Raw genomic sequence first — 17481 nt, 5'->3', positions numbered from 1 at the left:
ACGGAACATTACCCTTATAATAGGCAGCATATTAAATGCTCAGAAAGAACCAGTGCATACAGGTGAGTAATAATACAATTTTAATATGAAAATATTAATAATCATAAAGAGAACAATAAGGAAAAAGCACCTAATAGAACGTTTCATCGTGTCATTGACCAAGCCAGGACGTGGAGCGTGGCGTGGGTACGGCTTAGCGACTAAATAGCCAGCCGGACTCACGCCAACGACAGATTAACGGTAATACACCAACTTGCTGGAGTAGAGAGGAGTGAGAAATTCACTAAGGTAAGTTCCGAATTTCAGCTCCTGAAGGAATTGAACAGAATTTAAACATATATTTTTATGCGCCTCTAAATATTTGTTAGTGTAATTTGATATAATCGGATGAAGTTCTTTAAAGAACCAAACATATTATTCTACTTGACTTGTGTGTTTTCGTATTAGGTATAATTCTGATAAAATAAGCTTTGAGTATTAGCAGAATGAAGACCCACCAATTAAGAAAAAGTTCTACTAGGTGGCATGAAAACACATTTCGTAAAATAATCCGAATGGTTTTGAACATACGATGTACTCTTCCCATGGCATTTCTCACGCTTTTCTCTGATTTAATGTAATATCAACATAATCTTCAGTGTCGTTTTCATTACTGGACGGCATTTTTCGCATATACTGCACGCAAGCCGTGGGAGAGGTCGTAGTGTTAAAAGATTGGTTGTTTCTTTCGTGCAGGGCACCAACTCCCTATATCTGTTGCAGTATCATGTTCAGTCATCCGTTAGTACAGTATGGCGGTTTTCACAGATTTAGCTACCGGTAGAACTACCGGTATACTTCCTTAGATCATGTTTGCTGACACATTTTCCACTGTATCAACGAGGGGAAAACGTGACGGTGCAGCCGTGATGTGCTAGGCAACATTTATTCTAGTTAATATCGTCGAGGTACTTCGTTGTATCAGTCCTAGTGTATAACGCCGCGAAAAGGAACTGAAAGGAAAGAATCTTTTAAAACCCAATTCTGCGAACTATATAATGGGGTTTGCATATTAACCTCCGTCGCTCAGGCGGCAACACACCGGCCTCTCACCGCTGGGTTCCAAGGTTCAAATCCCGGTCACTCCATGTGAGATTTTTGCCGGACAAAGCGGAGGTGGGATAGGTTTTTCTCCAGGTACTCCAGTTTTCCCTGCTGACATTCATTCCAGCGACACTCTCCAATATCATTTAATTTTTAATCTGCCAGTTATTAACCATTGCCCCAGAGCAACAAGCATCGGCAGCCAGCACAAATCCTATCCTCGCCGCTAGATTGGGGCTTCTTTCATTCCATTCCTGCCCAGGTCAAATGACTGGAAACAGGCTGTGGATTTTCATCATAAAATGGGATTTGCGAGAAGGAATAGCTTTCATTCATTTCTTAGGTAAACTCTAATTTGATTAAAAATAAACAGTTAATTTAAGCTATATACACAAATATTTAAACCAGAATACAATTTCTCATATCCTTGGAAAATACATTCATCTCCTTGCACATCTGTATATAATCCCATTTTTGTCTGTCATTCCCAGTAATATTGAGTTAACAACGTTTCAGCAGTTGAAACAGACACAAGATAAAGGGTGTTACACCTCCCTTCCTCCCACAACAAAGAAATGTTTAATTTTAAAGAAAATAACGTTTCTTTGAGTGAAATAATTATGACATATTCGCCACGTTGATGCGTATATCGACGGCTTACTTCTAAAACCTCGTACCTCACAATGTTTTTTTCCACCCATTATTTTCCTTAAGACTGGTCACGCCTCCCAGCCACATATTGATATGCAGCCCATCAGAACAATTTTCGTTGTGTTCACTTTCCTGAACTAATGTGTAAAGGAAACTGAACCTTAAATGCATTACACTGTAGGAGTGCGTAAATACGTGATGAAAACAACATCCCTACTATACAGTATGGTAAGGTCCATTTTCCTTTACACATGAGCATAGGAAATTGATCACAATGAAAATTGTTCTGATGGACTGCATATCCATATGTGGCCGGGAGGCGTGGCCAGCCTTAAGGGAAATAATGCGTAGGAAGTGCATCGGGACATACGAGGTTTTAGAAGAAAGCCGACGATATATTCATCTGTTGGCATGAGAAGAAACTATGTATACCCGCAATTAATTTTACATAGAAGATAAGAGGTGCGTTATGTTCTCTGCGGTGCTCGTTGGACTTCATTCAATGGGCAAACAGTGATAGTGACACATACCGCAAGGAATTCACTCGCTGAAGCCGTGTTCTGTACATCCGCAATGTGCTGCCAGAGTTTAAGTAAATGGATACGCGGGGCCGCCATATTCCTTGAGCCAAAAAATTATAACCGTTTGCTCTCAATTATTGTTCAATTTATCAAGTTCAAAGAAAATACAAGGTTTTTCGTATTAGGATTTGTGTTTAGTGAGATGTCAAATGACGGCATGCACTTAGGAAAGGAAATCAGAAATGTACATACAAACGACGGGAAATGGAAAACCATCAAATTAGCTGCATGATGTTTTGAACCACTTCAAACGACCTCATATTTCATTTATAGCAGGATTTTATACCCTCCCAGCTTCCGACTCTTGTTTAGCCAGTTTTAAAATTTTGTCCCCTTTGGCTTACAAAGCATAGTGTGAACAGCTATGGATCCCAGCTATAGAAAATGCGTTCTACATTTAATTCAGCAATAGAGAACTGGCCCAAAATGGTATTACTGATATTTCACAAAACCAGATTTCAAAACTATTGTTGAGATATTTAATGGGTTTTTTCACATCGTAAAGAGAATTCAATTCTTTCTTCGAAAATAGTAGAACAATTTACAGTCAACCAATAGTTTCTGAGCATTTCGAAATGTGATAAAATAACGTGTAGTCTCTCAGAAAAGAACGGTCGCATTGCGTTTTCTAAGTTATTCGCAGATACATGATGCTCAGAAACAATACTGAACCTACAGATATGTTTGTTCCGGGTATCCACAGCGTTTACATAATAATTAAAATTAAATCTCATGAAGTATTAATTGCGAGGAACATACAATGCCATGCACTCATTCTTATTTATGGGGGTGAAGGTGGGGGAGGGGGAAAGTCGCGATATTGACTCTGTACGATAGGGTACTGTTTGTGAAGTAGTGTAGTAGCCTAATAAATTTCTAAAACTTTTCATCATTTCAGCATGCAACCCTATCCTGTGCTAACCTTTTCAATTCTACATAACTTTGCATCCTACATCTGCTCTAATCTGCTTGTCATATTCATACCTTGGTCTACCGTTCTTACTGTTCTTACCACCTACACTTCCTTCAAAAACCAACTGAACAAGTCCTATCATTCTATCCTTTCTTCTCGTCAAATTTAGCCAAATCGATCTCCTCTCACCAATTCGATTCAGTATAACTTCATACGTGATTTGATCTATCCATCTCACCTTAAACATTCTTCTGTAACACCACATTTCACAAGCTTCTATTCTCCTTCTTTCTGAGCTAGTTATCGTCCATGTTTCACTTCCATACAATGCCACGCTCCACACAAAATTCTTCAAAAACATTTTTCTAATTACAATATCAATGGTTGAAGTGAGCAAATTTCTTTACTTAAGAAAGCTCTTCCTTGCTTGAGCTAGTCTGCATTTTATGTCCTCCTTACTTCTGCCATCGTTAGTTATTTTACTACCCAAGTAACAATATTCACCTACTTCCGTTTAGACTTCAATTTCTAATCTAATGTTCCCTACATCACCTGCCTTCGTTCGACTGCACTCCATTACGTTTGTTTTGAAGTTATTTATTTTCATCTTTTATTCCTTAACCAAGACTTCATCCATACCATTCAGCAACTTCTCGAGATCTTCTGCAGTCTCAGATAAAATAACCATATCATCGGCAAATCTCAAAGGTTTTGATTTCCTCTCCTTGGACTGCGATTCCCTTCCCAAATTTCTCTTTGATTTCCTTTACTGCCTGTTCTATGTAAACATTGAAAAGGAGAGTCGACAAACTGCAGCCTTGCCTCACTCCTTTCTGGATTGCTGCTTCTTTTTCAAAGCCCTCGATGCTTATCATTGCAGACTGAATTTTATACAGATTGTACATAAATCTTCTTTCTCGGTATCTGATCCCTATCCCTAAATTGTAACTGCAATTAGTGGAAAATAATAATAATAATCTTCAAAATCATAAATAGCTTGGTTTAATCATCATTATCGAATGCCTGTTCTAGATCTACGAATGCCGTGAACGTGGGATTGTCCTTCTTGATTCTATCCTATAAGATCAGACGTAAAGTCAGGATTGCTTCACGTGTTCCTACATTTCTTCTGAAGCCAAACTGATCTTCTCCCAACTCAGCTTCAACTTGTTTTTCCATTCTTCTGTAAATAATACGTGTTAACATTTTGCAGGCATGAGATACTAAACTAATGGTGCGGTAGTTTTCACACCTGTCAGCACCGGCTTTCTTGGGAATAGATATAACAACATTCTGCCGAAAATCGGATGGGACTTCTCCTGTCTCATACATCTTGCACACTAAACGAAATAACCTTGCCATGCTGGTTTCTCCTAAGGCAGTCAATAATTCAGAGGGAATGTCATCAATTCCAGGTGCCTTGTTTTTATTTAGGTCACTCACAGCTCTGTCAAACTCTGACCTTAAAATTGGGTCTCCCATTTCATCAGCATCAACAGCCTCTTCAAGTTCCAGAACCAAATTATCTACATCTTTACCTTGATACAACTGTTGGATAACCTCCTGCCATCTTTCTGCTTTATCTTCTTTCCCTACAAGTGGCTTTCCATCTGAGCTATTAATATTCATACACCTAGATTTCTTTCTCCAAAGGTTTCTTTGATTTTCCTGTATGCAGCATTTACCTTTCCCAGGACCATACAGCCTTCGACATCCTTGCACTTCTCCTTCAGCCAGTCTTCCTTAGCTACCTTGCACTTTCTATCCACTTGATTCCTTAATCGCCTGTATTCTTTTCTACCCTCTTCATTTCTAGCATTCTTGTATTTTCGTCGTTTATTAATCATGTCTAGTATCTCCTGAGTTATCCACTGATTCTTAGTTGATCTTTTATTCCTTCCTATCATTTATTCAGCAGCCCTACTGACTTCATTTTTCATGACTCTCCACTCTTCCTCTTTAGTGTTTCCTTCAGCCTTTTCATTTAGTCCTTGTGCAACATGTTCCTTGAAATAATCCCTCACACTCTTTTCTTTCAATTTGTCTAGATCCCATCTTTTTGCATTCTTTCCTTTCTTCAATTTCTTCAACTTCAGATGGCATTTAATGACCAACAAGTTGTGGTCAGAGTCCACGTCTGCTCCTGGGAAAGTTTTGCAATCCAACACCTGGTTTCTGAATCTCTGCCTAATCATAATGAAGTCTATTTGATACCTTCCAGTGTCTCCAGGTCTCGTCCACGTATACAGCCGTCGTTTGTGGTGTTTGAACCAAGTATTGGCAAGGACTAAATTATGATCAGCGTAGAATTCAACCATCCGACTTCCTCTTTCGTTCCTTTGTCCCAATCCAAATTCTCCTACTGTACTACCTTCTCTTCCTTGGCCTACCACTGCATTCCAGTCTCCCATCACAATTAGATTCTCGTCACCTTTTACATATTGTATTAAATCTTCTATCTCCTCATATATTCTTTCGATTTCTTCATCATCCGCTGAACTAGTAGGCATATAGACCTGCACTATGGTTGTCGGCATTGGTTTGGTGTCTATCTTGACGACAATAATTCTTTCACTATGCTGGTCGTAGTAGCTTACCCACTGGCCCATTTTATTATTCATTATTAAACCAACTCCTGCATTTCCCCTGTTTGATTTTGTGTTGATAATTCGGTAGTCACCTGAGCAAAAATCTTGTTCTTCCAGCCAACGTACTTCACACCAACTACATCTAACTTTAGCCTATCCATCTCCCTTTTCAGATTCTCTAACCTATCATAACGATTCAAACTTCTAACATTCCACGCTCAGACTCGCAGAATGTCAGTATCCATCTTCCTGATGATCGCCCCCTCTCGTGTAGTCCCCACGCGGAGATCCGAATGGGGGACTAGTTTACCTCCGGAATATTTGACCCGGGAGGAAGCCATCATCAGTACATCATTCATACAGAGAGAGCTGCATGTCCTTGGGAGGTAGTTACGGCTGTAGTTTCCCGTTGTTTTCAGCCGTGTAGCAGTATCAACACAGCTAAGCCATGTTGAGTAGTATTACAAGGCCGTATCAGTCAATCATCTAGACTGCCGCCTTTGCAACTACCGAAAGGCTGCTACCCCCCTTTCGATGAACCATTCGTTAGTCTGGTCTCTCAACAGATACCCATCCGATATGGTTGCACCTGCGGCTCGGCTATCTGCATCATTGGGACACGCAAGCCTCCCCACCGCGGCAAGGTCACATGGTTCGCAGAGGAGGAACATGCTCATATCAGTTTTTAAATTTTACACGCTAATTGTGTTTGTCAAAGACATGTTTAAATACTAATCATAAAATAAACATAGCTGATTATAAAATTTAAATAGTAAATTTCAGCCGTTTTCATTATGTCTTCATAATGTTATTTGTTTTGCCTACCAGTAAAATGGTTCACTCTATTGTGGAGGTGGTTCGATCCCAGCTCTTTCCAATGATATTCGAAACGTGTTCAAATAATCCAATGTTGTGAATGCAGATTTATTGACATGTAAGAGAAATCCTCCGATCCAAATTTGTGGCACCGTAACATCTCCAAAAACCGCAAGGGTAGTCAGTGCGTCGAAAACCCATTAAAAATTGTTAGTAGGATGCAATATTGTATGTTCCGAGTATGAAAATGGGAAACTAAGGAAAATTATTTTAAAGACTAACGGCAACGGGGTTCGAACCCGCTGCAACTCGAGTGCAAGTTTCCAGCCATATTCCCCGCAATATTTATCAAAATCACTCCGTAGACACTTTTATACGTCATTTTGAAACCAACTGCTGCTTAGTTTAGAGTGCGTTAATGTAATTAAAAAGTACATCGATGGCCTACTTTTAATACCAAATATCTGGCTATCTTCCTGCCCATTAATTCACTTAAGTTTGTCACGCCTCCAGGCCACATGTATATATGCGGATTTGTGGATATGTGGATTTTCGTTGTGTTCATTTCCCCATGCTTGTGTATAAAGGAAAATGAATCTCAAATACATTATATTGTACGGGTGCATAAATACGACATGTAAACGTACGTTCCTACAGTACGGTGCAGTAATGTTCATTTTCCTTTACACTTTAACCTAGGAAAATGCTAGTTGCTTTACGTCACACCGGCACAGATAGGTCTCATGGCGACGATGGGATAGGAAAGGCCTAGGAAGGGAAGGAAGCTACCGTGGCCTTAATTAAGGTACAGCCCCAGCATTTGCCTGCTGTGAAAATGGGAAACCATAGAAAACCATCTTCAGGGCTGCCGACAGTGGGGTTCGAATTCACTATCTCCCACGTGCGAAATCACAGCTGCGCGCTCCTAACCGCACGGCCAACTCGCCCAGCCCTAGAAAAATGAAAACAACCGAAATTGTTCTGATGTCTTAAGGCAAATAATAAATATATGTTATTCGATATAATTAGTTTCAAATTGTTCTATTTACTCCAATATAATACAATGATCCACATGTCTAGTATTCTGTATTAACAAAGTTCTAATCAAAGAATGAATATCGTAATATTAACATAATGAATCTCTATTTTAATGGATTTGGATATTCAGAAAATTGCGCTTTTAATTTTCACTGTTGCACAACGGCAACGGTTATGCACATCTTTGGTCATGTTTTACGTTTTGTAATGAACACGTTTTACCCGGGATCAATGAATCGATAGCTTTAAGAAATGTAATGATTTCATGATAGGCAAGTACTAATGAATCGTTATGGCATTAAGTGAAGAATTTGAGCTGTGAAAGTATTAAACAAATAACGAGAGGGTGATACGCACAGCACACAGACCGATACGGAAACTACGAGTATTAATGGTGAGATGCATCCTATCTACCTATGCTCCATACATGTGACATTCGTGTATGGAGCATAGGTCCTAACGTAATTTTCACTTAGCACTCTACTGTACGTCTTTTAGTAATTTTCGAATCCTATTGAGGATCCACCCAGCCTTCGGGCTGAGTACTAAACAAATACGTATATTTTGCACATGTAATACTATCGAACTTCATTCCTAAAAGCAAAATATAGGTTCGAATATCCCTTTAGTCTCCACTGTCATTTAATTTTCCGGCAGTAATCATATTTTACTCGGAAATAATTTATGTACATATACCGTCATACAAACAAATATTCTATATCCAGTTGTCTATCGCTTATATAGCTATACACTGAATAAACCTTGTATAAGCGATACAAATTTTTATTAATATTAAACGTGGTTTAGGAATGGGATTACTATACCGTATACATTCTTTGCAAGTCGTAGCAATGTGTTTCTGCAGTTCGCTGAAGGTTTTCGTGAAATTCACAGCTCTTGCTGTTATCTAGAAGCAAAACATTACTAGAAGCCGCGTGATAGCACAAGTAAACTTCGTATTTCGGAAAAGCAGTGCCAACATGAAGTGCAAGACAGCATGCAATCGACTTATACTTCACAACATTTCTGCACCTTGCTTGTGTAACGAACATTACCAAAGCAATAGCCAACGAAATGCTCGAGAGCACCTGACTGGGATAGCATAGAAAAGATAAGCAATTGCAATATATAAGCATGTGCTAGAATTAAGGAGTTATACCAATTAAATCTTAAGTCAGGGCAGCAGTATTGCATATCAGTGAGTGATATGTGAAGATAATCATGTGCTTTTCCTTTTCTATTCAGAATTGTTTGAAAGGAATTATAAATTACTAGCAGATCCGTGATTTCAGCAGCATTCGTTATAAATAGGTCAGACAACTCGTCTTGATAAGTTCTTCCTAGTCATATTGTTTTGCCTGCCCTTTACAATGGTTTAGTGAATATTTAATAAGAAGCGCGTTGTGGCATGCCGCAGTTCCTAGTCAGAATTCATCCATTATGTCGTTATCATGCCGTCTCTTTGGTAGAAATCTATACATATATTCGTTTTTTCTAAATGACGTAAAGATTGGTATTACCGAGCTCAGTAGCTGCAGTCGCTTAAGTGTGGACAGTATCCAGTAATCGGGAGATAGTGGGTTCGAACCCCACTCTCGGCAGCCCTGAAGATGATTTTCCGTGGTTTCCCATTTTCACAACAGAAAAATACTGGGGCTGTACCTTAATTAAGGCCACGGCAGCATCCTTCCCATTCCTAGGCCTTTCCCATCCCATCGTCGCCATAAGACATATCTGTGTCGGTGCGACCAAAAGCAAATCTTGGTATTCTATCGTAGAGCGTAATGTTATTTTTAATCGCAGTTCTATATAGAACTGTTTTCTCGTGAGCTCATAGCTTAGTCTCGAAGGAGCGGTTTTTTCCAGGCAGAGAACTTCTTCAAGATACATGGCCTTCACTCTTTCTAGTCTAGCTACTTTATTTTTCGATAGGTGACCCACATAATGTGTAAGGCGTATGTTATGATGGGGTCTGTTTGTACATAACATTTTTTCTGTTAGCAGCATGTAACTTATTAGGAATGATCTGCCATCTGTTCAATATATTTGGAAGCTAGGAAAGGTTAGAAAATCAAAGAGTGTCTAGCAGGGAATAGTATTCTTCCGTGATAATGGGAAGTATATACTTCTTGGCTTGACTTGTAGTAATCAAACATGGCTGCATTCAATAACGTTACTAAGGATGAAAGTCACATATATCAGTATATTAATGAAAGTATTAGAAGCTTAGCAACGTGCTAAGTACAGAATGCGTTTCGGGTAAGGGTAAGCCTTCGCCTGCAATTAATGAAGTGATCATTTAATGATTTCATTTTATGATTACTCAAAGTTGGCTGCATTTAGAGACCTATCGATAATTCATGATTCACCGTCAGGTAATTCCGGTGAAACCGAACAAAAATGAAACTAATCTGTCCAGTAGAACGGACGGACGCATTTGCCAAAGCTGTTTTTAATAAAGTCTTTTATAGATTATGCGTCAATAATATAATGTAAAAGAGTGGAAACCAACAAATATTGAGTCCAAGATCGCTGCTTGGAATGCAGATTAAAAGAGGTGAACATTAAAATACTTTATTTCACATTGTGCACAGACTGTCTCGGGAGGAAGTGTCAGTATGATTTCGATTCTCTTAAGCATGTACCGTATTACTTTGGTTTCTTAATCTCCCTCACTGTAACTTTTTACACTTTCATGTAAGCTCTGTTCTATTTTAAGATTCATGAAGCTCAGCCAACGTGAAAGATGTTTGGCCGAATTGAAACTGCAGTGGCGATGGCTAAAGTTAGATACAAAGAGAGCCGTCGGAGTACCGCTAAGCTGTATTCCAAACAGCCTCTTAAGGTGTTTCATTTTACTGATATTTCTAGCTTCTGTGACCTCTAAATCTTACATGTTAGAAACATCCTAGATGTCATCAATGTCATTTCCATTATTTTCATTGAAACTTCTCCAATGGACATGCCTGATATTTTACAACGATTATATTATTGCGGACATTTAACACCATCGAAATAGACATCGATTACTCTGTGTTTTTCTTTCGTCACTCGCTCTTATAGAACGTTTAAGTAAGAGTACTGGTCCGCATAATCAATTTAGTGTATGACTATAACAGATGTATGCACAGGAGGATTATAGACGGTAGATTAGTAAAACATAGCACAGAAACGTTGTATAAAACTGGTGTAAATGTTATACACCATTTATTAGTGAAATAAGAAAGTGAATAAAATATGCCTTTCAGTATATAATTTTTGAACATTAGCCCGACACTTAACTATTATACGGGATAGGACAAATACAGTAAAATATGTCAGGCACAGTTTATATTTTGTCTATTTTTCTGCCTGTCGGCTTGTCTGCTTGTCCGTCAGTCTGTTACTGCATCACGGTGAAACTGATGTGTGGATGTTCATGAAACGTGGTATTGAATTTTAGGATAAGAATCAATAGGATCTTAGCTATAAGCTGCTAAAAACTTACCCGAATGAGGGGAGAGGGGATTCGGGAATGGCCTAAAACGTAAACTCGACGAATTTCCTTCACCGTTGGTTTCACGGTAATTTTGTTTTGTTTTGTTTTTTGCTAGGGGCTTTAAATCGCACCGACACAGATAGGTCTTACGGCGACGATGGGATAGGAAAGGCCTAGGAGTTAGAAGGAGACGGCCGTGGCCTTAATTAAGGTACAGCCCCAGCATTTGCCTGGTGTGAAAATGGGAAACCACGGAAAACCATTTTCAGGGCTGCCGATAGTGGGATTCGAACCTACTATCTCCCGGATGCAAGCTCACAGCCGCGCGCCTCTACGCGCAAGGCCAACTCGCCCGGCCACGGTAAAATTGCTCAGGAACAAATTTGGTAAGAATTCTACTTAGATCTTTTCTTAGATAGTGTGCAATATGAGTAAAATATCAGTGGGGTAGTTCTAGTAAAGAGCCAGTAACAAACTCTATGGAGATAATCTCGGTAGCAATTTAAATGTTTTGTACCTCTGTATATATATATGTTTTATGAGTATTATCCTGAAAATTCGTTTTTCTATACCGAAGGGAAGAGGTCAAGTCACGAACATCAATAAAAGACATGAAACTGTATAGGGCAATAGAAAGCCAGGAGATGAGTACTTCGCAACAAGCCGTTGACGAGGACAGACACGCGCGCCTACGTGCGTCAGAACTTCAGGAACAACATGAGCGGTCGACAAAAATGTAATCATGCAAAGTGATTTCCCCGTCAATGATAGGTACAATATCTAGTCCTAAATATTGTCGCTTCACCGGTAAAACGCTGTATCCCACAATACTCTTCCTACCCATTATTATCCTTAAGACTGGTCACGCCTCCCAGCCACATATGGATACGCAGTCCATCAGGACAATGTCCGTTGTGTTCTTTTTCCTCTGCGGGCGACTAAACGAAAATAAACCTTACGTGCATTATATACTAGGAGTGCGTAAATACGTAATGCAAACGTACATTCTAATAGTAAGGTACAGTAAGGTTCATTTTCCTTTACATAAGGGCATAGGAAAATTAACACAACAAAATTTGTTCTGATGGACTGCATTTCCATACTTGGCTGGGAGGCGTGGCCAGTCTTAAGGAGAAAAATTTATAGGAAGAGCTTTGATGGAATACAACGTTTTACCGGTGGAGCGACGATATGAACTAAAACATTATATGGAAATGTATTAAAATGTTCAAACATTATTTAATTTTACCTCATGTAAACAGCTACTATAACAGTGAAAAGCAAAGCTGTGTCCTCATAGGCCATGAAGGTATATCGGACACTCATTTCTTGTAAACACTTAATGAACACCATGGCCATACGCCTTCTCACGTATTCAAGATTTGTTTCTAAATGTTACTAGTTCGTGGTGTTATTTCCAGTGCATCAAACGTATCTCTATTTCCTCGCCGAGACAGATCCCTGATTGCTATTGTAAGTGACGTCAAATCACAAGACAACTTATTAAAATAATTGATCGTAATATGCTATTTATATTATTTCCTCCCTTGCTTTGCAACTATGCATCATTTTAAAACATGAATTCATCTTTTCGTGCTTCTGCCTCATACTATAGTTTATTTCTATACCCTATTTTCTACAGTAATTCAAATCATATACTTATATTTCAATTTTCTGATTCCAAAGCATTATCATTTATCACTAGATACTCTGGTCGATAGACTCATTGTCACAATCCACCTCTTTCAGGTAACATAACATGCTGGACCATCCCAACAATGTATGTGTCAATGAAGCGAGAGTTCAAGTACTATCACCTGTCCTCCTGTGGAATATAATATATTATTATAATGTATGTTTTATATAATATAATAAACATATTATGCTCACCTATTCAGCATCATACAGTTACCGTGTTCGGTGGATAGGCATTGGTTATCAGTGTGGACAGAACCCTGTAGTTCGTTTTATATACGGTATGTTAGACATACACGCATGTAGTTTTGGCAGTATAGGATATCCAGTCAAAAATAGTAGTTCAAAGCAATGTTTCAGATACATTATACGAACAAAAGGACGGACAAAGTAACAATTGTATCATCATGGAAGCACTTGACTACCATTCAACAAAGCAACAGCTCCAGGTCAAGCTGAGGTACTATTCCTGAGTAGAGAGACTTTACGAGTTGTAACGAATTTTACTGTAGAAGAGCCGATGACAGTGGATGGTACTGGCCGCATGTGTTATGTACGTGTATCCACGGTATGTTCCTGTCAGCTCATTCAATAAATAACTCTGATTAATGGACACCGCCCGCCAGTAATTTAGATAAAAATACAATTATGTATTATGCGTGCAACGACTAGTAATGTTAAAAAATTAATAAAATGCATGCATCACACTTCTATCGGAAAAAACAATAAGGAACATTACTGAAGAAAAATAAGCTGAAATGTTGCAACAGACCACGGAGATGAGATTTTCTACTCATTTGATAGTATAATTTATAGTTCGATGAGTAAATGAATCTCACTAGAATTATATCGACGGCTTACTTCTAAAACCTCGTATCTCGCAATGCTTTTTCCACCCATTATTTTCCTTAATACTGGTCACGCCTCCCAACCACATATTGATATGCGGCCCATCACAACAATTTTCGTTGTGTTCACTTTCCTGTGCTAATGTAAAGGAAAATGAACCTTAAATGCATTATAGTGTAGGAGTGCGTAAATACGTGATGAAAAAACATCCCTACTATACAGTATGGTAAGGTCCATTTTCCTTTACACGTCAGCATAGGAAATTGATCACAATGAAAATTGTTCTGATGGTCTGCATATCCATATGTGGCCGGGAGGCGTAGCCAGCCTTAAGGAAAATAATGCGTAGGAAGTGCATCGGGATATACGAGGTTTTAGAAGTAAGCCGACGATATACCGCAATGTTCCAGGAGACCGTTTATTTCATACATTTTCATTCATCTGTCCAAATGCTTCTTGATTTGTACACAAAGCGTACTGTAGGAAGCATATTTACATGACGTATTTACGTACTCCTATAGTATGATATATTCCAGGTTAATTTTCCTGTACACATGAGCATAGGAAGAATAGTACCACGAGAATTTTTCTGATGGATTGCATATCCATAAATGTGGCTGGGAGGAGTGACCAGTCTTAATAATATTAATGGATAGGAAGAGCATTGTCAGATACGTGGTGTTGTTTCCTCAGCCACGATATTACATACAGTACATTCATCCTCATCATAGACTGTTTCTGACTGTTCAATCTGAACGCATCTCCAAAATCGTCTACATACAAACTAGCTTTGTGCCATCGCTTAATTCCACACCTCTTACCCTTGAATCATTCAGCGTGGCATTGTCACAGATCTCTCTCTGCGGTTTTAGAAATCTAAAGTCTTCTCGTTATGGAGATTCCGTTACTATGTTCACGATATGAACAATCAGGTAAAACTACAAGCTTATTTAAAAACTAAATCGAACCATCAGCACCTTAGACTCATTCTGCTTTTTATTACTTTCATTTCTAGTCCATTCTTCTCCTAGAGACCATCTTTTTCTATTGCTACACACGACTCCAGTACTGAAACAGGTTAATTCGTACAACTTCATTACCTGAGTTAATTTCTAACGCATCGCTTTATCACATTTAGAGTACCCTCCTAGCCTTGTTTCCATTTTATCTGTCGTCAGTTTTTGTCTCAATCTTCATATTCGTTATCGTATATCAAGATTTTAATAATTCACATAATTTTAAATTAAATAAAAATGAAAAATGAGTTCTCAAACATCACCTAAAGGGTGATTGGAATCCCAACTGTCCCACCATCAGCTTTCAAACAAGAACAGGGTGAGTTTGAATAGTATAATTCCTTGTCTGAATGGTCAGCGTTGAGGCCGTCGGTTCAGATGGTCCCTTGTTTGATTACCGGCTGGGTCAGGTATATTAATCGTGTCTTGATAATTCTTCTGTGTCGGAGATTTTGAGCCACACCTCATACCTTCACATCTTACTTTTGTACTTTACATGATCTCGCATTATTTACGATGTTATAGATCAGTCGGTTATGGCCGCTTAGTGTTATCTCTGCCTGACTTGACGTGTAGTTCGTCCCGATTAGACCGATGGCACCTCATGAAATAGAGGATTGCCAAAGCATTTCTTTCTAGCTTATCTTTGATTCGAGTTATCTCTGTTCTTCGGACAATAATGGCTTTAAAAATAAATAGAGACATTGGTCTACGAGATGGCTTTCATCTCGTACAAATGATTCTAAAAAAAGATTCAAATTTTGTCTTGCATGGCTCTCTTAGTTCAGGGTCAATGAATATGACTACATAGAGTCAATGTATATGATTTTTCAATCACAAGTTACTTATTCCTTCTTGGCTTGTCATAGTTATGCTAGTTTGTTTTCTGAGGAATCCCTATTTAGTGTATTATTCTTTTATGATTTTGCTGCAGACTTATTTCACTGTCCTTCTTTTATCTTCACATGTGCTTGTTATGTAATCGTTCCTACATAGAGCGAAGGGTAGCACCGATCCGACTATTCGTGAGTGTGATGAGTTTACTTGTGGTTTTTGATTGGAGACCTTTCGTTTCTCTACGACTTCGACGTCTGGATCGAGCTTATGTGCTGCATTATGGTTTAACGCTGATACTGTGCGATTCATGTTCGCCTTGATGTGCGATATTAATACGTGGCATGCGGCGAGTATGTTATTTACGTTCCGTGCTTTGACTGGGTGAGCCAGGCCTCTTTGCGGTGACCCAGGTATCTGACCTATGTTCTCAGGTCAAGCTCATGAGCAGTTGACTGATTCATGTCATGCTGTTACAATTCTTGTCATAACGTGTCTCGATATTATTTCTTATACACTCTGCTTCGCATGTTTTGTCTCTTAGTATGTGTGGGTGTAGAATGGTTATCGGACCTGTGTTACTTTTCAGTATCTTAAGGATTTTTTGATTTTATCATTATTCTTATTTTATCTAGTTATTGTTTCCGGTTTTCTCACCCGATTGATATATTTATTTCGGGTTTTTCTCTCACTTTACTATGACTCTTGTTTGTTTCCTTAACTATGGCAACTCCTTTTCTTACTTCCCTTTCTCCCAGCCTTTGTTCACTAGCGTCTTTGATTTCTGGGGATGCAGTCCCTATGGAGATTGTTGGGAGTCATATTTCATTTTTTTTTTGACAAAAAGCCTTGACTTAGTCCGGGGAGCCGTGATAATTTTATTGTGTGAAAGCTGTTTCCTTCACCTCATGGTTGCAAATGGTCCTCAAGAGTGAAATACTCTGGATCGCCTTCAAATTGCCACTGTCTGGTAATAAATAAAAATAATTGTATCACAGTTCATGATACCTATGTTGCGACGGTGTTAGATTCTATAAGGTTCAGATTGATAAGTCAAGCGATTTGATTGCGATTGGAGTATCTTTACAAACTATGTACGTGAGTATTTGACTCCATGTATTCCCAATTTATTCGTTTCTCGCCTATATTCAAACCTTTTCTCTCTAGTTATGTTAATAAACCTATTCATTTATTTTTTAATTTTTTTTTGCTATTTGCTTTATGTCGCACCGACACAGGTACGTCTTATGGCGACGATGGGACAAGAAAAGGCTAGGAGTTGGAAGGAAGCGGTCATGGCCTTAATTAAGGTACAGTCCCAGCATTTGCCTGGTGTGAAAATGGGAAACCGCGGAAAACCATTTTCAGGGCTGCCGAATTCACTTAAATTGACCTCTGCTCTAGGTTATTGTCTCTGTACTTTGAGGACATGCCTTTTACACTTTGGTTCTCTAGTCTAAGAGGTCAGTATACAGATCCTGGTAGTTTTAGGCAGTTTTGACCGATCCAGAATATGTACAATACGCGCACCTTTTTGTGACACATGCACACCCTTGTGCTGAATCGGTCGACTTTGGTTATCTTCGACATTCGTATTAGCAACATCTGAAACGCAAACTATGAATCGCTTATACATCGCTGTGCGACATCTGGCGTACACTTTACGTACTAGTACTGTTGTTGACACAACAAAGCCAAACTATAGAATTCAAGCTAGGAAAGAGATTAAAATGGAGAAATGTTATATAATGTTAAATAATGTATGTGTGACACAGTTGTTGGCGTAAGATAATACATGTTTAAAAAATTTATATCGATCGATTTTATCGATTCAATTCAGATTTCATTTCCATTCAGTTAGCAGTATAATTGGAACCGGGAGAGCTCCCTCCTTACTCCTCACCCCCGTACAAAGTAATATCGCTAAAAGTTGCGCGGA

This window comes from Anabrus simplex, chromosome 1, assembly GCF_040414725.1.
Source record: "Anabrus simplex isolate iqAnaSimp1 chromosome 1, ASM4041472v1, whole genome shotgun sequence".
NCBI classification, from domain to species: domain Eukaryota; kingdom Metazoa; phylum Arthropoda; class Insecta; order Orthoptera; family Tettigoniidae; genus Anabrus; species Anabrus simplex.
The sequence above is the reverse complement of the archived record's forward strand: the minus strand, read 5'-3'. Positions refer to the sequence as shown.